The following is a 22,026-nucleotide window of genomic DNA, read 5'->3' on the forward strand; positions in this document are numbered from 1 at the left end:
TCTGTGCGCTGTCAATCCTTTTCTTATTTAATCTGTGAAACCATAAAAGTCATGGACATGGACCAAGTGATGAAGTGAAGTCAGCAGAAACAGCAATATCCCAGACTCCTTTACAAATCAAGTGATTTTAAGAGTTGCTGCGTCATGAGGAGAAACTTCCCGAACTTTGTGACAAGGCTACGGCAAAGTTTAAATGATTGGCGCCTTCTTGTAAAATCGGCATTAAGTACAACACATTAAGATGTTTTTGTTTCTGTGTTCTGGCTGCTTCTGTGTCTGAAGTGCGCGGTACCTCCCTCAGCCCGCCTCCCGGCCGTCCTCACTAGTCACAGTGGTGAAGGTCAAAGGTCAAAGTGTCAGTCTTAGCTGAGCCGTCGACATTGAGCTGGTAAGAAACTTAACTAAACAACTCAGAAACTCTAAAGTTGATTGTTTACATTATGTTTTGTGTTAATTCATACTCTGTGTTGACAATATCAACTAACGGCTAGCATGTAGCTAACTCGCGGTTACTTCCGCTAGCCGCGATGCTAACTTTCACTGTGGTAAACTCCATTGACGTAGGCTAAAAACGTTAGCGATCTAGAAGTCCGCTAATCGTGATGCTAGTTTTCGCTATGATAAACCCCACTGACTGATGCTAAAAACGTTAGCGATCTAAAAGTGTGGTAGCTGCTATGCTAATGTAAATTACCATTTGTTTATGCTAACAGCGTCTTGAAAACTAGTTGTGTAATGGGTTTAAGAAATACTAATGATAAGCAGACATGTTCTGCCACCATAGTGTATTACAGTGGTTGCTATTTATTGTGTTTTGATGTACTCCTGTTAGTTCCTCTCTTAGCACTTATTCCTACAGTAACGTTAACATTTTAAAGGTGCATCAGGGATAAACTCATGATGTTATTTGTGTTTTCCATTATGCACCTTAGCTGCAGTTGAGTTGCTACTGAACGTGTTAGGTCTTCAGAGTAGTTACTTTTGTTGGTTGTGAATGAAATTGTGATTTTGAAACTAAAGGTAAATTGTACAACAGAAAATTGAATTGGAGCATTAAGTTAAATTCTTAAGCTTTGTCCTTTGTTAGAATCAGGAATGCTCATAAAACTGGCATATATTTAATTTTGTCTTGACCTTATTTATAGGTCAGGTTTTGTGTCGAGTGGGAGACCTCTTAAGAGGACTTCAGAGGAGATCTCAGAGCCAACAGAGGAGATTTCAGAGACTTGAGGAGATTTCAGAGATTCCAGACGGAGAGACTTTTCCGGCACTGGATGGCGAGCCCAGCCCAAAGAGATACCGAGCCAGCTGCAGTAAGCTGGCCGTGAACCAAGGAACACTCTCTCGTACTCCACGCCTGCATCAAGTGCGGTAGGATTGAACTGTACACACATACAGCTCTGGAGACATCATACACCACTTGCTTCATGCTGTTCCTGCAGTGGATCTGGAGTTTGAACTGTGACACCTCACAAAAGCCTTCAAACTATACCCGGGTCTTTATATTCTTTTTAAGGTGCTCACAGTTTGTGATTATTGGTTTATTTTTTCAAACAGATTGTGTACATATTGTATATCGTAACATGTGCTTACCTTGGGTCCCACCTGCTTATTAACTCAATCTAACTGTTTAATACAATCAGTTAAAATTACAGCAGTGTCAGAAAGCCACAACCTTGAATCAATTGTTTAAGCTAATAAAACATGAAAACATCTATCGTGGGTACTTGTACTTATAATAGATTGAACTATGTATTTATAAAATGTTGCCTTAGGAATCAAGACTGGACTTAAGATAATGAAGGTAATGTGAATTCTAGTAGGACCTGATATGAATGAGACAGCAACACTAATTGAAGAGTCTGGGCTTAAACATTTAATTTGCACAAGGTGTGTAAAGGGGCAGAAGTTAACATTTTGAACAGTGTAAGAAACAGCCGTGCTGACGTTATATCAAAGCCATCTATGTTATAAAGTTAAAGGGATGTCTACTGAAATTATCATGCTAACCGGCTAGCCCCTACCAGTTTCTTACTGCCAGAGGCGATTATCCGATAGCCCTGTGTCAGCCCTGTGACGAACTGGGAACCTGTTCGGGGTGTATCCCGCCGCTTGCCCAATGTCAGTTTGGATCAACTCCATCCCGCCGTGACCCTGCAAAGGATGAGTAGTAACAGATAATGGCTGGACAGATGGACCTGCAGATGAAAAATAAGCTGTCAATATGTCAATATTACATGATAAAACATGTTTCCCCCGTCTTCCTTCTGTGTGCACAATACAACTGATTCAAAAACTTTAGAATGAGTATGCATTAAAAGAACCATTCTGTGATAGCAGGTTCAGCCTTTTCTTTGTATTTTGCTGTTGGATCAGAGGGTGTGCTTTTATGTCAAGTGTATGCCAGGTGAAGGTCTTTTCAAATCAGCAGAAACTGCTTGTGTTCTGTCTCAAATTGACCTACATGTCATGTTTTTACAAAGACAAACATCAAACACAGAAAAAATCTACTATAGCGATAGCTTTTTGAGACACTTTGATTCGTCTCACCTCTGAATTGTCCCCATCTAAACATCAGAGAGAAAATAAATTACCGTTCTGTTGACATTTCCCAAAACTGTCTGCAAAAATGGAACATTTTAAGCTTTTTAAGGTTACCGCTTGTTGTAGGGCTATTGTGTAGGATTGCATTTGATTGTGTAGGTGTTCACATCCTGCTTATAATGATAATATACAGGACACTAAAAGAATTAAATGTGACATAAAGTTGTTGAGGGATTTGGTAACACATTTCTAATTGATGACCATACATTTCTAGATCGATGCAATGGGTGTTAAATAGGCCTTGTGGGTCCAGAGGGCACGAATTCTCTGCAATGCATTAATGACAACATAAAATTTAAATTTAAACCTACAATATGCAACTTCTCGCCTCCAGGCAGTAAAGTGAAATGGTACCCTTACACCTCCAACCCTCAGTGGGCCAAGTTCATACCCCAGCACTTGTCATTCATCCTGATGAGCTGTCGACTTTGAAACTACATCAAGCCTGAAGCCAAGGTAACTGACATCCTACAGCCACCACAGGCACCGGGATGAAAATAGACAATATGCAGAACAAATGCTGCATCTGTGTTTTTGTAATGGGCGGCGTCGCTGCTTTTATTGTTTTCCTTCATTGTTTGTTGTCGGCGTGACTTTGCTGCAGAGCCATTACAGTCTCTTTTGAAAACTAAAATCCAGCTGACCACTGATAACACCCAGAGAAAATGCTGTGATCACAAAAAAAACAGACTCAGACATCACTACTTAAAAATATAATCTAATATAAAAAATGAATCAGTCAGCAATAACAGACAAAGTAGCACTAACGGTATCTTGATTATTGAACTTTCATTTTTACCCATAAGCTAAAAAGTAAGCAAAGATTTCTAATTGATTTTAGGGAGCCAACTAAAAACAGTTAGAGCCCCTCTGCAAGAAAGCGTCAATACAGGCTAAGATGCAAACGAGTGTAGAAAGTGCAGTGTTCATTTCATCACAGAATCCCTTACATCATGGGTCTGGCACACAATGGTAATCAATACACGGGGAGTAGGGAAGGTGCCTCTGATTGATTCGGGTCAGAGTGAAAGTAATCAATACAAAAGCAGAGTGGATCATGAACTTTGGAGGGAATCGCAAAAAACTAGGTCATGTATTTGTTTTGCTTGAATACACCAAGGATCAGATATATAATATTTGAATCGATCGCTTTAGTTGACCTGTACGGCGAATGTTCAGTGATTTACTTTGGTGACATTGGTGTCACCTTGACGATTGACATTTCACACTTTGCAAGGACTTCACATGGCTTTAACAGACGGCACAATGAAAGGACAGGATGACAAAGAACTTGATAAGTGATGCTGTCCATGTTATACTCTGTGTGCGTTCTATCTAATGCCATTATTCAGTCTGTTGCTGAGCTGCTGCTGCTTACTCCCGTGTGTGTGTCCACACAACGTGGCTCTTGCCATTGATAATTACCAATATATATAATGCCGTGAGTTTTCTTTATCCCTGTAGCTCACTAAATTTGTGTATATATTCAAATAAAAGTATACTGAAAGGGTTTGCAGTACATTTCTTCAACAAATGTGGTTGAAATTCCCATGACAGCTGTGATTATGCATGTAGATATAGCAGAGGTTTTAAAAATGTAACAAAGCGTAGCCTTGGATGCATCACAACTGATGTCAAACTAATCTTGACGACGTTCCAGTTTCCTCTATATTTATTTCCGTGCTCACAGGTGGGATAACTGACCTGGGGTGTTTTGACCCAGTGCATATTGTATTTGTTCAGTTGGACTGGATGCCTATCAAATTGTGAAATAGGATTTTTGGATCAATAAACAAAATGTTTTCAGTAAGAGTGCACATGACTGTAGCTCCGAGCAACTTTGATTTTCCTTGGAGTTGAGGAGGGGAAGTGTCATCTCTAAGCCGTTTAACTTCTCTCCGCCTCTCTCCTTCTCTCTACATATGTCTGTATGGCTCTCTCGCTCTCTCACACATACACAAAAACACACACTTTACACACAGCTAATATGTAGTTACTTTGCAAAGGAGTTTTTTTATTTCCTCTCAATTTCTCTCTGGGTTTCTTCTTTCAAATTCCTCCTGTGTGTTTCCCATCCTTTCATGGTAGGTTGAGCTTTTCAGGCATTGTCAGACTTGTTTAAATTTTTAACAAGCGGTGGGAAGAAACAAAGAGACTGAGGTCCCTCATCTGAAATCTAAGGTATATTTCCCATGAAATGTTGTGCAGTGACGTGGAAGAGTCTTCGCCTTTTGTGCCTTTTGATGCCGCTGGCCCCTTTTACCCAAATGGTGAACGCAATGCACTCTTCAGCTTTCACAGTCGCGGTTGGTCTACCAAGCATATCTATGCCCAGGTGGTTTAAACTGAGCATCCTTCTTTAAATGTCTTTGAATCCACTCCCAGTTGATTTCATTGGTAACGGTTTGAGAAGTATTTTGCCTCAGCTCTGGCTATGCAGCAAGTTTTGTAAGCTTAGTTTGCTTGTGCTCGAGGGTGATGAAACACAATAAAAAGAATTATGCTAATCAGTAACAATTTTCCGTTATGCCCCACACATGCTTCCCTTGATTGAAATGTAATTGGGTAAAATCATCAGCGGAAGATGTTGATCATGGCTGGCCCAGCAGAAACAGCGTCGTGCCTCATGTTGTCTTCAACAAGGAGTCATCTAATTTTGTGACAGGTGTGAAGGTAATTGAACACTGCCAGACATCAAAAGGCAGAAAGGAACATGAACAACAAGAGAAAACAAACACAGACAGCCATGCAAACCTGCAAATTGAGTTTAGTGCCAGACACTCTGACAAAGCATGATTACTTTGTTTAAGTCTAAGGAAATCATATAGACATTTACCAGGAGACACAACAGTCGCCACCGCTGCGGTCATGGGTTTGGTATAATTTGAGGATTTTATCCAGCGGGAGTTTTTACTTGTCACTTACAAACTTGGAGGTTATTTTATGAACTGATTTCAGTGTCTTCAGACTGAACGCTTTCAAATTATCCCTGGAAATGTAAGCTTTCAAAACCCACTTAGACCTCAATGTTGGGAAATACAATTTACAGCAAAGATAATTGACCAGTTAACTGAATATGAACACGAATTAGAGGCTACAGCCATGCCAGCAGCTTTGTGAGGCTTTATTTAGGCGTAAGGGTGCTTTGAGCAAAGAGCTAATGTCAGCATGCTAAACATACTCACTATGACAGCGCTAACATGCTGCTACTAAGCAGGCTTATACAGACAGCAAACAAACAGCTGAGGCTGAAAGGAATATCATCACTACTTCAAGTACTTAAGTACATTTATTTACTGGAAACTTGATGCGTTGTCACATTAAACTGCAGTTCAATGTTTGACACTTTATGCTAATCTGATGCTCTCCTTTGTCTTTAGCTCTATGAGCTCATTAGCTGTTAGCTGTCTTAGCCAAACACAACGCAAGACTCGGCTGCCCACCCACTGCTTAAATCTAACATGCTCTCCTCCAGCTGATTCTAACACATATTTGTTGCTCACGATGTAGCATTATCAGGGAAAAAATAGGATGCGTCCCCCGTTGACAGAGTCCTTTTGGATTTTAAGGCAGCATATTGTCATCGGTTTTGCGCTGAGTAGCCAGCAAGTGATAGTTACTGAAGCAACAGCATGAGAAAACAGTGCTCCATTGCAGTCGACGCTTGGTTCAGTTTGTCCTTTGTCAAGCAATTGTTGTATAAAAATATAAAATTCCTCTCATTTGCTAAGCATAGTTGTAAATACAAAAATCCCTTTAATCCCAGAGACGTCCTGGGGTAGGATCTCTCTTTGTCCCAACAACATTAACATGACGCCATCAGTCTTGAGCCTGCAGTCCACATGACAGACTGACAGACAGACATTGCCATGCTTAAAATGAAAACGATAAAAGAGACATTTTCTATTTAATACACATTCATATTTTCTAAAGCTGGTGAGGGGCTTGGACCTCCTCACTGTTTCTGCAAATGGTTACAGCCCCTAAAGGACAAACAAATGAACAACTAAGACTGTAAGAATACATACTCACATGTAAGGTTCAGGGACATAAGGACCTCAGTGGCAGACAGAGATAGCGGTTACACAACAAACACCTTCAGTGTACAGTGATTTTCAATTATGACTGCTTTCTTGCTGAGGCTTAATTGCAGCTAAAGGATCTGAGAATAGAAATAGAGTAGAAGTCGACGATCCCTATGAGATGCTTTTGAGAGCATGCCAATGTCAAACAGGAAACCAGGGAGAGTTGGCAAACTGGCTCCATCTCCTGGAGGAGACATGCGATGGGGCTCTATTGAATACAACCCCACCTTCACATGTTCACATTATTCTTTCAGCTGAGTGCTTACAGAAGGCTGTGTTTTATTGTCATTATTATTATTATTATTATTATTATTATTATTATCATCATTATAAACAAGTAATATTTCACTGACATTCAAAAATTCTGCTTCAAAGCATGCACTGCAAATGAATAATAATAAAGCAGAGATCCAGTCCGTTTGTTCCATTTGTTTAGGGATGTCTGCAGGTGCAGTAAGGCATGAATTGGCCATCCATGACCAGTAATCATGTCCTGTCTATTAGACTGTACTGCTGGGAAATAACACAAGGAATAGAAAAGAGCTATGAAATTCCTGGAATTACCACAGCTCACTTGTCACAATCCAATTACTTTGTCTATGTTTGCAGCACATCTCCACCCCCTCCTCTCTCAGTCTCAGTTCATTTCCCGAGGTTAACACCTTATTATTTTTGACCACATATTCTGTAACACGCACACCTGCATATGTCTTTGCCCTCGCAAAACCCTAAAATTGAAGAGAGGGAAAAAAATAAAAACGCGTTAAAATGTCAGCACTTTGATGTCTTAAATGATATATGCTCCACAGGCCATGAATACAGCGTTGCCCTGTGTGGCTTCCAACATATTGGATTTTCCAGTGGGGAAGCAGCAATTATATTCAGCTGTTTGGTGGGGTTTAGAAAACAAGGACTGATCCTTATTGTGCATCTTAAGCTGGTCCCTCTCCCTTAAATGAATTCGTTTAACAAGCACTTCTTGAGGGTTTGTGTGCCAAGAAGCACTGAGTTACAGCTGTTCCACAATGCCTCTCTGCCACAGTCCAAATTTAGCTGGATGGCTGGAAGGGAAATTGCTCTCCAAGCTGGTTCAGGATCTTACTCGGAGGTGCACCCCACTACATAGTACGACAACATTTTCTCTCCTTTACGAACCAGAATAGTACAATATTTACTAACCCATGGCAAAAAAATGACTGCACTGTGTCTGCAGGGGGTTGAAAGGCTTGTTGATCAAGCCATATTGATTCACTTCTGTTCTTTTGTGGTTGAGGTTTGTGATTTTACAGCCCATGTTTTGTAAGAAAAACTCCCACTTTAGTGTCTTGAAGCTCCCAGAGTCCTATCATTCTGTTACTGATGTCCAATTCACTTGTGTCATGATGTGTGAGCATAAAACATAAATTTCCTTTTGTTGTGAAGTGTTTTTAAAAGACCCTTGGGTCTTTGTCTCTCTTGCAAAATTAGCATTTCTTTCATTCTTTCAGTTTCATGTACATGCAAATAAACTGAACTAAATATATGAAAATGGAAGAAATAAAACCCAAATTTCCCATCAGCACAGAGCACCCGCTGAGTGTTTATTCCCATATGTGGTCTTAGCTAGTTTGCTAGTTTGTTGTGTCACAACATTTTCTGAATAAAGTAACAGCTTTTGAACAATAATGAATATGAATTGCCTGAGCCACATGTGCAAAGAAAACATGATGTTGTGTTGTTTCTGAGAAAGTGCAGCCACATGCTGTATGTCCATATGGTTGCACTCTAATGATACTTGCAGAGGTTTGGCTTCAGAGTGAAATTGTAAATGACTGTAACCAAGAGAAACTAGCTTCCTGGCATGCTCACTATGGGGAAATACTTCATTTGTCTCCAGATTTCACTTGAACCCACTCAGCGTTCATGGCTGTCAATGTCAGACAGCCAGTACCATGGCTGTTCACCTTGAGGGGTCCCTAGGAGATTGGCTTCTCTGGAGCTAACAGATATGGACTGGAGCCCAATTTCCTTTTGGCTAATTAGCTTGGCTACAATACCAGTGGCAGTCCTTATCAGCCCCCAAGCCTTCTGCTCTCTGTCTGTTTGTTATTTCTGGAGAGCAGTAAGAAAGCTTGTCCACAAAGTTAACAGTGACAGGTGTCTCTTTGTATTTGCTTGATAGCAAAGGTTACGTGCGTTTGAAAGCATACAAACATGCCTGCATCATGTCCGTCTCAAATTTCAGACACATTTATAGAAACTATTTTATGAGGGATAAACTGGTAAAAGTCTGAAGCTCAGTTAACTCCCCAGAGGTTAATTATTTAAATGGACAATTTCAGAAAATGTTCATACAAAACACACTGGTGAATACATATCTAAGAAAAATGTCCTTTTCAGACTGGCAACAAACTGTAGTTTTACTGACACAACTAGATAACAGACCTTTTGTATGTAAACCTAATTTAATAACATGATTTTGTTAGTAAGCCTAATTTAATAACATGGGCAGGTGATGTTTAAAGACTGACTTGAGTTGGCATTCATAAAAAATATCATGCATCAGATATATCCAGCACCTGTAACTATAGAGGAAAAGTAGTTCAACATTTTAGGAACAATTACTTATTCAAATTGTCACATACACATTATCAGGACAATGGCAGTGTAATGTGTTCCTGCTGTGCTCCCCCCTGTTGTGCAAAGAGTTACATACAAAAGAGTTCAAACCGGAGGATGATTAGAGGAAACGACTGTGGAATATAAAACACAGCCAGCAAAATGTAAGTTTAAAACTATTAAGAACAAATAAAAACACATTATAAATGTTATATAAACATAGAATGCGAAAATCATACAGTGTGCAACATACACATTGTATTGTATGTATAATATCAATAAAATAATTGACATATTGAATGTTGCATCCATGCCAACAGTTTGGATAAGAGCAATACAACTCTTTGCCATTAAGCTACCGAAAGCAGATGGTTAGCTTTAGCTTAGCATAAAGACTAGAAACAAGGGGGAAGCAGCAAGCCTGGCTCTGTATGAATGTAACAAAATCAGACTTTGGCATCACCATGAATTTGCCGGCAAACCAGTTGGATTTTGTTACATCTCGACAGAACCAGGCTAGCTGAGGCTAACTGCCCACAAGTTGTAGCTTCATATCTAACAGGCAATGTATGCGTCTGCAAATCACGGATATGTTTAAACTTAGCACTTCTCTATGTTGCAACTTTTCATTTCTTTGGGTTCATTTTTTATCTTGTATGTTTTATGTTGTGCTTGTGATCTGGTTAGGTTTAGGCACAAAAAACGCTTGGTTAGGCCAAGGAAAAGATTGTCTATCAGCTTGAAGTATCTGTACTTTGCTAGCGCTGAGCTGAAAATGTTGCAACGTTCTGTCACAAATATTCAGTGGTTTCACATGTACAAATGTTGAATCGCAGTCACTGACTTGGCAGTCGTCTAGCTGTAACACAACTGTCTGTGCCCTCCACCTCCCAACATGAAGGTCACATCATATACAGGTATCGTGAACAAGATATAACACGTATTATAAAAATGTCAATAAAGTACATATGACATCCACAAATATGAATGGTTGCAGAACTTAAGCTGCCACCATTTAATTCTGGTGACTGGGCTTTTCTCAAAATATATTCAGTATTACTTTAAGATACTTCACTGTCAGATGATAACATGAAAAATCTACTGTATTGTTATTTAAAAACAAACTATCAAATAGAAATAATCATCATTGCTTGCTTTGGTTGTGGTTAGAGGGGAGTTGCCGCCATTTCTTTTTTATGTCAGAAACGCATTGCTACACAGTTTGACCTCTGATTAGCTTCTTTAAGCAGAGAGACGCTTCAGATGTTCTACATTGTTTAACGTCTCGTTTGTCCCTCTCCTGACTGCTTGGCACCTATCTCATCCACTCTGGACGGAAATGCACCCACTCAGCAAAAAACACTTATTGTGTGAATTTTCTCGTGAGCGGGATATCTTCAGAGAAACCTTATTCTAATTCATGTAATCCTCAGAGATGGCACAGGCCCAGGATGCACCCATTCAGAATGCACCAGTGCCCTCAAATGCCTGCTCAGTCCCAGAACACAGACAGTAAAGGGCCTCAGGGTAATTTCACACTCTGTTATGATTTTGTTCAGAAATAATATGGGTTTGGAGAGAAGTTCGGGTGACTTCAGAGAAAAAAACAAAACATTCTGGTGTTGCTTAAATTGTGAGTCTCGCTTTGATAGCTTAGAAAGCCCTGTACCTGTCAAGTAAATGCAAATGTGTTTGCATATTAAGTAGAAACATTACAGTGATTATGGCTGTGCAGTAACAATAAAGCTTTGTTCTTAGTATTAGCACCCGGAATGAGATAAGAAACCTCGGTGCGTAATCTAATGAAACTAAAGAAAGGGTATTCTCATATAAAGAGCCTGTTCCTGTGTTGCATGTTTCATGACGACATGCAAGAAAAATGGACAACAGACGTTTGAAGGAAAGCACCTGGTAAACACAGACTCTCTAATGTCTCCGTAATGTGTTTCTTTGGAACATTTGGCTGCAGGGCATCACAGGGTGACACATGTACACAATAATAGCGGACTAAAAGAAGCATAGGACCATATAATAGCCGCCGTGACCATTAAACTTTAATAGGTGCACATAACTAATGCAGTTAAACCTGCTGCAGGTTTTTCCTTGTCCCAGACCACCAGACTCACAGATTAAATTTCTAACCTAGATTGATTTGCACAGACATGACCAATGGTTTTAATGTGATAATGCATCGTAGGTCAGTGTACTGTTATGGTGGTGGGGAGAATGATTGTGGTCACAATTACGTGACTAGCTTGCAGCTCTCCTGGCAAACAACACAGAATTACCGCCAAGCAGAGGATGTCAAGGCAACCTAATGCTCTGTCATTGAAACCCATCTCAATTAAGCTGCGGCTGGACAGGTGCCTGGGAGTTGACTGATTGGTTATTCCCTTCCCCTCTCAGTGTGGTGATGTTCCTATTTTCCCGGTGGGAAAACTGAGGATGTTAAGGAGGTCTAAATGGAGTTTCTCTGTGTTGTTCAATAAGGGGAAAGGCACTTACTAACTCTTGAATGTACGAGTCAGGATCTCCCTGTTGTGATAATAGCTTCACTCTGGTCTTTACAGTGCTTAACTGTTTCATTTGGCTGTTGACCTGCTATTTCAGAAGCACATCGTTTCTGTTATTAGAATGTAATTATGCCGAAATTACATACTGTAAATCTTTCTTTAAGTAGGCTACCAAAAACTAGTTTACTTAGTTTCCACGAGGTAGAACAAGAAGAGAAGGACACTCATTATGCTCCTAAAATACAGTGGTGGACAGTAACTAACATTTACTCACCTTGTCACCTTGTAAACATTGTGCTTTTTACTCACTTCATTGGTTTGATGACTTCACTTCTGCTTACTTTGCAGATTCACATCATTAATATTATGCTATATTATCAAAGGTTAAGGCATGATAGGATAAAAACTTCATCGATTCCTGTAGGGGAATTTACAAACTACACAGCACCTGTAACAGCTGCACCATTAAATTGACATACACATTAATGCCTCAATAGTTATCATCAAATACTATAAGATGCATTGTTCTTCCAACATTGCTATAATAACACTGTGAGTGCACTCAACGACAACAGCAGGTTGAAGTAGAAGCAGGAAGTCTGTAAACTGGATGTTTACAACAGCGAGCTCAGACAATAGCTTTGCAGTTTTTTTGCTTTCTTTTCCAAAGATATTTGACCCGTATGACAGCTTGCATTCATTGGACCTATGATTTGTTAATTGGTGCTGTAAGATTTAAATAGTTTCACATTTTCAGAACGATTAGAGCCGCACATGACAAAAATAATAATCCATGATTTCCCTTAAAGTGAGAAATAACCCGTGTAAATCAAAAATATCTCAGCACAGTAGCTAAATATCTAATTATTTGGTTTTCTAAAAACTGCTCTGTTAGATTAATTAAATCAATTAAAAAGAACAGATTGTTTTCTGTTTAAATGTCTGGAACCATTCAGAAAATAATATTTCCACTGAAGAGTTCAGTAATAAAATTGTCAAATCATATTTAAGTTGCTTTTTTGTGAGTTGATATAAATGTAACTGATTGTGTTAAATAGGCACATGATATCATCTCATTTCAGTCACAGGCGTCTGTATCGTACCGAATCGAAATCGTATCGTGGCAGACTTGCTGTTATTGGCAAATATCGTATCGTTGTCCAAAGAATCGATATGATATCGTACCATGATGGCACTTGTGATTTACACCCCTATTAAAAACGTACTGGTTAGGCTTCAGCCTGAGGTGCTGAGGCAGGGAGGCCTAAAACTGAGGGTGATATGATGATTCAGAGTAGACTTGTATAAACTGTTCTCTCTGTCATGACTCAAAATAGAGGTAAGTGGTGTTGGGAGATAGCACGAACCTCCACATGTGTGGCACTCTCCAAGTGAAACTCCCCACTGTCAGGTGAAAAGCAAGTCCGCATGCATTAGAGGAGGCAAATGACAGTCTGCACCCTGCCAAGACTCACAGAGGGGCTGGCAGTGACAGAAACTGAGCTCCACACTAGGAACTGGTGATATGAATCTTTATCATATTTTTAGGGAAACTGCTCTATAAATGAGACAAATAGTTGTTTGGTCGCAGCCAAGACAGAGGCACAGAGGTCTTAATGGTGCTGAACATCAACACAATAACTAGCCAGACTGTAAAGGAATAACAGTCACAAGCCTGTAAGTGATGCCACAGACAGATGCCACGGACGTTAGGTGGCTTCCAGGAGGTAAATTTTCCATTTCATGAGTTTTGTCGCTGCAACTGGCTGATGGGTAGACCTTATCAGAGCACAGATAAAAGAGGACGGTTTCACACTGTCGGGTCGAGAATCTTAATCACAACCTGGGTGCTGCTGCATTTTCTTCCTCAAGCTGTTGAAGACTTCCTCTGGATACATTTCATAACCGACAGCTGTTGTCCATGCTTGTTTTTGACAGAATGCTAAGAAACCTGAGTACCATGACCACCATGAGCCATAATGTGCAAATGAGCCAGCTAAAATATATTATAAAGATATTGGTACACAATCACGTGCAAAAATTATGTTTTGCACATGTGAAGCAAGATGAGTTTGAGGTACAGCAACGTTGATTGCAGATATTCTTGTCCTTGACATGTATAAAGTCTTTGACCAAAACATGGTAATCTTTGAATCATTGAACCGTTGTAATCTTAAAGGGTAACTCCAACAATGTTTACAGGTCTTGGGAGGCTATGTTGCATTGTGGGTAATGTAGGTGGCAGGTTTTGGAAAGCAGTCTGCTGCTATGTTGAACTCATTATTGACAGTTTAAAAACAAATGAACAAAATAGATACAGCAGAACCAGAGATGTAACATTTTGGATTCAACACGTTCTTAGTACATGCAGCTTCTTCTGGAGCCACAAAAGGCTTTATACTACTTTTTTCACCGATGCATTAGTTCTCCTCAACACCTGTAAACACACTTTAATGGATACGCTTAACTTAGAGTATTCAGGTCAATTTACTATAATCACCACTTTAGAAAATAGTAGAGGAAATGTTCAAGTATAACTCAGCAGGACCACTATATATTGAGCTTTTCCCTTGTTAAGACCCTGAGAGGAAAAATGTGTCTTTTTGTAACTGAAAATAAATTACAGTGTAATTAACATATAATAAACGTTGCTTATGTAGGAGGTATGTTGGACGGAGGCAGAGATAATGCCTCATCTTAAAGCTGCCATGTGAAAACAATATTGTTAAACTACTACAAACGCGTCAGGCACTGGATGAATGTTTTTTTTATGTATTGAAAAATGCAGCTTTTATTTTGTAGGCTGCTGTAGTCTGAATAAAAGGGGAATTTAAATGATGAAACAGTAGCCTCGTGCGGTAATATAGTTCACTGAGGATGCCGTACACCGAGATGCATCGAGAATAATTTTGCATTCGAAACACTGACAGCTGAATCGTTATCGGTTGAATCGTGAGGCCACTGAAGATTCACACCTCTAATAATATCCAGTCAGCCATTTTCTTTCTCCTCTTTACCATCCCAATGAAAATTTCTGTTTCACACTTCACATTTCCAATGAAAATTGTTAAATATGTCATTGTTATAAGGTAGGCGTATAATAGAAATGCAAGCCAGGACAGATTAATTATTGTAATTATTGTGGTACAGTGGCTTCTTTGCAGCTCAACAGCAGAAAGAGGGGAATTGGCAGAGATTCAGCGTTGTTTTCTCTTTTGCTGTCTATTTCCATCGCAGGCTTGGTCTTAAATTTCATATAAAGTGGTGTTAAAAAGTGTTAAATTTAACTTGTTTATATCTGTGGACACCCTGAATGCGTTTTGGTGGCGGGTTGTTTAGACCACAGAAGACGCTTTTCATCACAGCGTCCAGTGTGTCTGTGGCTCTATTCATATCCATGATCTCCAGTTTGACCTTTTACTGCTGTTGGAACTTTTACAAAATTCTTTACCAGTCTGATAATAGTTTTTCAACAGAGGCACTGTTGGGGAAAGGGCAGACATTATGCTTCATCCTTAATGGTTCTGCCGGAGAATAAGTGAGGAAGGATCAGGGGGAGTTTCGCTGCTGCTGCTAGTGGTGTACATGTAATATCATCAGAAAGCAAAACAGGCTAATGGGCTCTGTGTCTCAGCCAAAAGGCATTGAAAAAACGGGCTCTTCTCTGGTTCAACAACTGTAGAGGAGCTTCTTTATTTTTAAACTCAAGCTCCTTTTATGGTTTATGCTCTTTTCTGGGGCAAAAAGCACCTCATGGATCCAGAGAGTGAGCCGTTTACTGTAGATTAAATGTTATTCAACCAGTAACAATATATATATTGGATTTGAGCGAATGTTAAACTCCACATTCGAGAATAACTTTGGCTCTCTGGATCTTACAGCTCAGGTTTAATTTATTTAGACATTACATTGCATTGTTTTACTTTCTTATTGCATGTAAGGGTTATAACTCTTCAGGAAGTAGCACAGCATGTAATTAAATGTTGTTTCCCCAGTCTGTTGGTTAATCTGTTGTCTCATGTTTATCGAAGAACATTTTATGGTACATTTGTCAGTGTTGCATTTAAATGGTGATAAGAACCTGATCAGAGAGGAGAATTATGTGGGCATTCAACAGAGATTAAAGCGCCGTTATCTTCAGAGCAAATGTGTACAAATGTGTGCAGCTACAAACAAGTGAAAAGATTCAGGTTTGTCCTTGTTAAAATGTCATACATGTAGATTTAGATAGAGATAGAGCGAAAATAATTTCATATTTAAGAAACGGTAATTTATATTTCGAAAAATTTGTGATTATTTATTAGCCTAGCTTGAAATCTGTTGCGTGACTTAAAGGAAAGGTTGCCAGACTTTACCCTGTACATCATAAAATACACACAAGAGAAACACACCAACACGCAAAGAGCTCTGAACTCAAACGTGCAGTTAAAGAATAAAGCTTGTGGTGTTTGTTGCGGTGCATTAGAGGAAAGTGAGCAACCTGAAGTGGCATGGACCTGTGCACCTGTCATTTCAATCCTGTTCACCCCCTCATGATGGTTTCAGTCCCAGTCTCTCACAGTTGTGCCCTCCAGTCAGTCATGAGGTCTTTATCCCCACGGGGCGGCACAGTGACCTGGTGGTTAGAGGCCAACCCATAACTGAAAGTTCAAGCGACTGAGTTGCTGCATCCATCCGTGCCCATGTGTCAAAGTGGACTAGAGTTAGACATTGAAGTATTACTTACTCCTGTGGCCTGGCATCCTGCTGACCCAGCACTGTTCCCCCTGCAATTTTAAACTGCTTTCTGTGTTAACGTTTATTGTGAGGTTTAAAGGAGGTTCTTGCTTTTGTTTTAAATTGAGTTTTGTCTCAAGTGCGTCTGCAGCTCTAGAATCCACAGTCTTCGTATATCTCTTTAAAAAAGAAAATAAGCAGCTTATTCACCTGAATGCAATTTTTTTTTTACATTTCTGCAAACCAGAGACACGTTCAAATTTGTGTGTCATATGTACCATATTGACATTTTTGTGTCATATCAGGTGTACATTACATGCACTTTTGTCTCAAGACGGGGAGTGGATGGCGGTGGTGTTACAGCTGAGCAAGACTGTTGCCAACACAGACATTCAACACTTGTTGTCGGTAGCTGGCCCGACCGACCAACCCAAAGCGCCAGTTTGGGAGTTGGGAATGTTACTCATTGATCAACTGTCTTACAAATTTGAGCTTTAAGCCAAAACTTAATCATTTCCAAACCCTAACCTAAACCTAACCAGACCATAAGCACAGTGTTGCCATGAAATTGAAAATCAATCCTAAAGAAACATAGAGAGAAACAACAGGGAGAAAGTGAGACTTTAGCATATCCATGGATTACAAAAACATACAAGGCCAATGTTTATTCTGGCGATGGGGGTTGAAATAGAAGCACGATAACACTTGAGTCCAATATCTGGTTTTCTACTTCCTCCTCCTCAGCATTTATTTGTACTTGCCAATGATGGTAAATTAGACTCTTGATTACAGCAGACTTTTAATAACTCTTCCACCCCACTCGATTTGTCATAGCACAGCTCCACTATTTCTCCTTTTCAGAGATTTTTTTAATTTTGAAAATGAATTGCAGTCTCCTGAATTGTGTGCTTTTTCCAACCTGGCATAGTAAGAAAACAAAGATGACCCTGGAGGCAGAGCTTGTGTTGCTTCATGCAAATTCAATTACACTGGCCTAACCGAACAATAAAAAGTAAATAAAACCTTGTTGAACATAAACTAAATTCACACAATATCAGCTGCCCTTTCACTACAATCATTCTGCTACTACTGATAATAATGTTTCTTTTTTACCTTCATTATCTCTCATTGCTGATGTTGTCAAGAACGGCTCCCGTTTTTGAACCGTAAACTCGGTGGGTTGGGAGGCTCAGCAAATGTTGTCCGCCCACCAAAGGTGCCTCTTAATCACAGTAGGAAGTGAAGAAACAGCTTGTGATTCTGTGAGTAAATATAACGTGAGACTTTCTCCTTTAGCAGATCTCTTTTAATGAGTGTTTTGGCATTTCTCTGCTAACTGAGAAAAGCGGTCGTGAAGTACAGTAAGTGCTTTGTGTTAAAATGGAAAACAACACTTTGAATTGAGAAGAAATAACCTGCTTAAAGTGACTTGTATCAGCAGTGACTACAGTGTATTACCCTTAAACTCCACAGCAGATAACAGCGCTTTAGTGAGTTCTGTTTGGCCTTAGGTTCAGTGTCAGGAATAAGGAATAGCACTGTACCTTCCAAGGCCAACGCAAGCCGACTTTTTAATGCCTGCAGAACAGCCATGATCTGCAGGCATAACCATAACCTTCACCTGTCTGAACGCCTGAGGAGGAAGGATAGTGTTTCATGTTAAGAGAGTTCAACTGTATGCCAACTAAAAATCAAAAGACCCAGAAACAGAGCACGTGCAGTCCCCTCTGATATTGACTCAAAAGCTCGGGTTCAAAAATGCAAGTTAAGACATGAAAATCTTGAAAAAGGTGGAAAATAGCGTAAGGAACAAGATGATGATTATATTTTATTGCAGGTTTCTTGTCAGTGAATCATTTTATGAACCTATCACAGTGACAGCTTATAGGAAATCTCAAAATAACAGAACAAACATATAATGTTTTACTATTAGATAGTTCAGTTTGAAATTGTGTTTTCTAAAGAAGCTAATGATGTACAAATATCAATAGAAAACCCTGAAACAGTCCCATTGTACATAAATTAAATAGAAAACCTTCTCCTTTGGACACAAATTGCATTCTGGGCGCCTAAATGGATATTTTTCTGATTGATGACAATGTGCCCTATAATGTAATAAAGCTCATTTGGGTGTGAAATACTACACATCATTTCTATGAGTCCACAAATCCTATCTACTGCTTCAGTGAGCTCCACTTCCAATGGAGCAGCTCTGGGTTTTCTCTCTTCATCACATCACGAATTAGAGCCTCAGTTCAACTGAAGCTTCAGGAATGAACTGTTTAAGCTCGGAAATAACATAGAAATTCTGCTCGAGGGTTGATGCCTGGCGTAAGATTGCTGCTCTTCAAATATACTGGAAGTGTCAGAGCCACCTGCTCTTGCCATGAAATAGACTGATAAGGTGAAGGTTATGATCTTTAATTGATTTCACTCCCATTTCACTCATGAAGGGAGATGTAGATGGAATCATTTTTAAGCCTGGTGACATGGTGGAAAAGGAGGGCAACGTTAGCAAGATGTGTTAATATTTTGTGTAGTCGGGGTATGTGAAGTGAAATGATTAGACCTGCATGGGAGGAAACAGCTCATGGGAATGATTCCCAATGTTTATGTTGGATTATTCTTTGGGTTACTGCAGCTGTCTCTCTCTGATTCATTTGTGACAGAACAGAGATGTGCACATCCAACAGACCTCGATAAAACATCGACTTAAATGAGATATCCAAGCACTGAAATGAGATCTCCTATAAGCATTTATTAGCATGATGTTTCAACCCAACACGGGGCTTCCTCAGGAGACACAGGTCACCTTCATCAGAGGAAAACCTGGACTGGTTGGAAAAACGTTTCAGAAAAACTGTATTTTTCTGCACCGATGTTCATTGAAAATTAGCATTTTTTTAATCACCACATGAAGAATCAGTAAACTGTTGCTTTATGTTGCTCAAAAATATCTTAATTATTAGATATTACAAGGTTTAAACTGAACCTTAAAGCCAAGACACAAGAATTTTGCAGTGCTCAATTAAAGGGGGAAAAAAAGTGATTTGCCTATGGACACTTCACTCGGATGTTTGACCTTCACTGCGCAGAGTGATGTATGTGCAGAGTTTGACACGAGAAGGTTGTTGTCATATTCATCTGCTGCAGGGAGAAAGTTTCTCTGTGCTCATAAATCTGAGTTTAAGACGTGCATCACCATTTTTTTCTGTGTTTGGAAGCTAATCATGGGCCCAATCCCAATGTTCACACTCTCAGACTTTGAGGCGCAATCCCGGTAAGTCAGCGACGGCTCAGGGCTGTCCCACTGTCAAATCATGAAGTTCATGAGGGCTTTCGCACAGACATTTTGAGCCCGTTATGGCCATTTTGTGTAAGTATGCATTTCTGCAGACTTTGCCTCAGACTCAGGGGAAGCCTGGAAATGATTTAAAAAAAGATAATCCAGATCAATATTGAATTTCTTATTAATTTCATTATTCCATTATGCAATGTCTTTTATTCACAGAAATGTCACTATGATCTGACATTTTCTCCAGGAACTGATTCTCTACTTAAAGCACTCAGTTTACTTAACCACAAAAAAGTAATAACCTTTTGAAACAATATGGAACTTTTTTCCTTGAAACCTCTGACTGAACGTGTTTCTGTTTGTGTCCATGTGCACTCCTTTTGATTTTGTTAATATATATATTAAAACAAGTGAAATGTCACAAATTGCTGTTTAAATGCTATTTATACCATTTCAGCCCACTTGCAACCGCTTTCACTCAACACATGCCAGGTGATGCCAGCTATGTCTGTCAGAGTTCAGGGTTTAAGGCCTTACTGGTGGAGGTCTCTGTGACCTTGCATGTGCAATGTGGTTTTGTTCTGTCCTCGACACGGCTTCATACCCCACCAAGAGCATTTAAGAAGTGGAGTGTCATGCCTGCCTGATATTGTCGACTTAATCAGATCATGTTTGTTTCGTAATTTTTCCTTGATTCTTGTGCTTCTACCTTGGGTGAGTAGGCTCTTTTTGTGTCTGTTTTAAAACTGTTTCGATCGTATTAGATTACTTTTATTGTCCACCTCAGTGGAATGTTCATTGTGGTCTGCCAGACTCAATCTGCTCTACGCAGCTTCACGTGGCTTCTGTCGGCTTCTGTCATAAATAAACTTGGCGCGTATTCTCCGCAGAGTAGAACAGAGAGCCGCTTCTGAAATGCACCAGGGTGCTGCTGGTGGAACTGCAAGCACTGTCTAGAATGGCTGCGATAAACTCTGGCGGTTGTGGCCGTAGCGTGACGCAGACGTGCCTTGTCGAGTCTGGGCTAGAATTGGGTCAGTCAGCCATCAGTGAGGTGGCGTTTGCACCAGTCATCCCTCGTCGGCGGCTTTTTGGCAGATTGAGCAAGTTAATTCTGAAGCAGAGCCCGCCAGAGACAGAAATCACACTGACAGGATGGTCAGCTAAACAAGTCTGTGAACAAGAAGTGAAACAGCAAAAAGAAATGGAAAGCCTCTTCACCAGTGCCATTTGCAACTTTTATCGGACATATTGTTAATTAGAAGTGGCTATATTGGTGAGAGTGGTGTGAAAATGATGCGCAAACTCTGCTTTATCACAACAATAGTTTGTCTATCCACAGTAACCTGAGTGTTTTTGTTTTTGAATGACGAAGATTGTTTCTGTGCAGAGACGAGGACTGTGAGAGCATCTACAGCTCCAGTGTGCGTTCCAAAATACACACAAAAATGAGCAGCCAGTAAACTACTTAGTCAGAATATCACAGAAAATGAATAGATGAACTCACAAGTTGCAGTTCACCCACAAAGTAAACGCAAATTATGTTTTTGTGTCACAGAACAATAGATTTATGTAACTGAAAAATAACTAGGAAGCTGTTCAGAACTAAATAAGAGATATCTTACTGTGCAACAAAGCTGTGCAACTTAGTATGCTGTATGACATCTTCGTGGACTGCCTCATTATGCCTAATTCATCGCACAAACACAGTGCTTCACATTAAACTTTCCAAAAGGGGAAAAAAAGAAAGATGTAGTGGTTGCCGCACGCAGAGAGGCAAGCATGAACAGACTCTTTATACACCAGATGCACCCTCAAGTGAGCAGGGACATAATCAGCGAGATGTCCCACCCCACACACAGTCTCTTTCAACTCCACCATCTGGCTGATGCTACAGGTGGTTCACAGGGAAGTCAAAATATTTCAACCATCACTTCTTTCCCCCACGCTGTGCCACTCCTCATCTGTCACAGTTCATTTTTTTATCATCTGTCATATCAACAATAATGACATCATTACAATAATGTGAAATGGTTGATTGTGGGATATTTTTTGGAAGTTAAATAGAAAGGATAACAATTTTACAGAAACAAACTCATGTTCGGGAGGCCACCTCTGTCAGAGCACACGGGAAGCCTCTCCTGCTCTGTTCTGGCTTCTTGGCAGGATGATGTAACGCATCAGAATTGAGTGTATCATTGTTCATTTAACAGGT

General features: G+C 39.8%; 1 long non-coding RNA gene across 2 annotated transcripts in view; it reads left to right on the forward strand.

The window, feature by feature from the left end:
* Nucleotides 1-318: 318 nt before the first annotated feature.
* LOC311257143 overlaps nucleotides 319-22,026 on the forward strand; it is a 53,928-nt gene continuing 32,220 nt past the window's right edge. Inside the window, exons 1-2 of one of the 2 annotated variants that reach the window (XR_014622582.1) lie at nucleotides 319-388; nucleotides 1,146-1,516. This is a non-coding gene — a long non-coding RNA (uncharacterized lncRNA). Of the gene's footprint in view, nucleotides 389-1,145; nucleotides 2,340-22,026 lie in introns of those variants that run through there. The other variant, XR_014622583.1, reaches the window with a different exon arrangement.

The sequence above is a fragment of the Pagrus pagrus genome (assembly GCF_965226575.1).
Source record: "Pagrus pagrus genome assembly, chromosome: 5".
Taxonomy (NCBI): Eukaryota; Metazoa; Chordata; class Actinopteri; order Spariformes; family Sparidae; genus Pagrus; species Pagrus pagrus.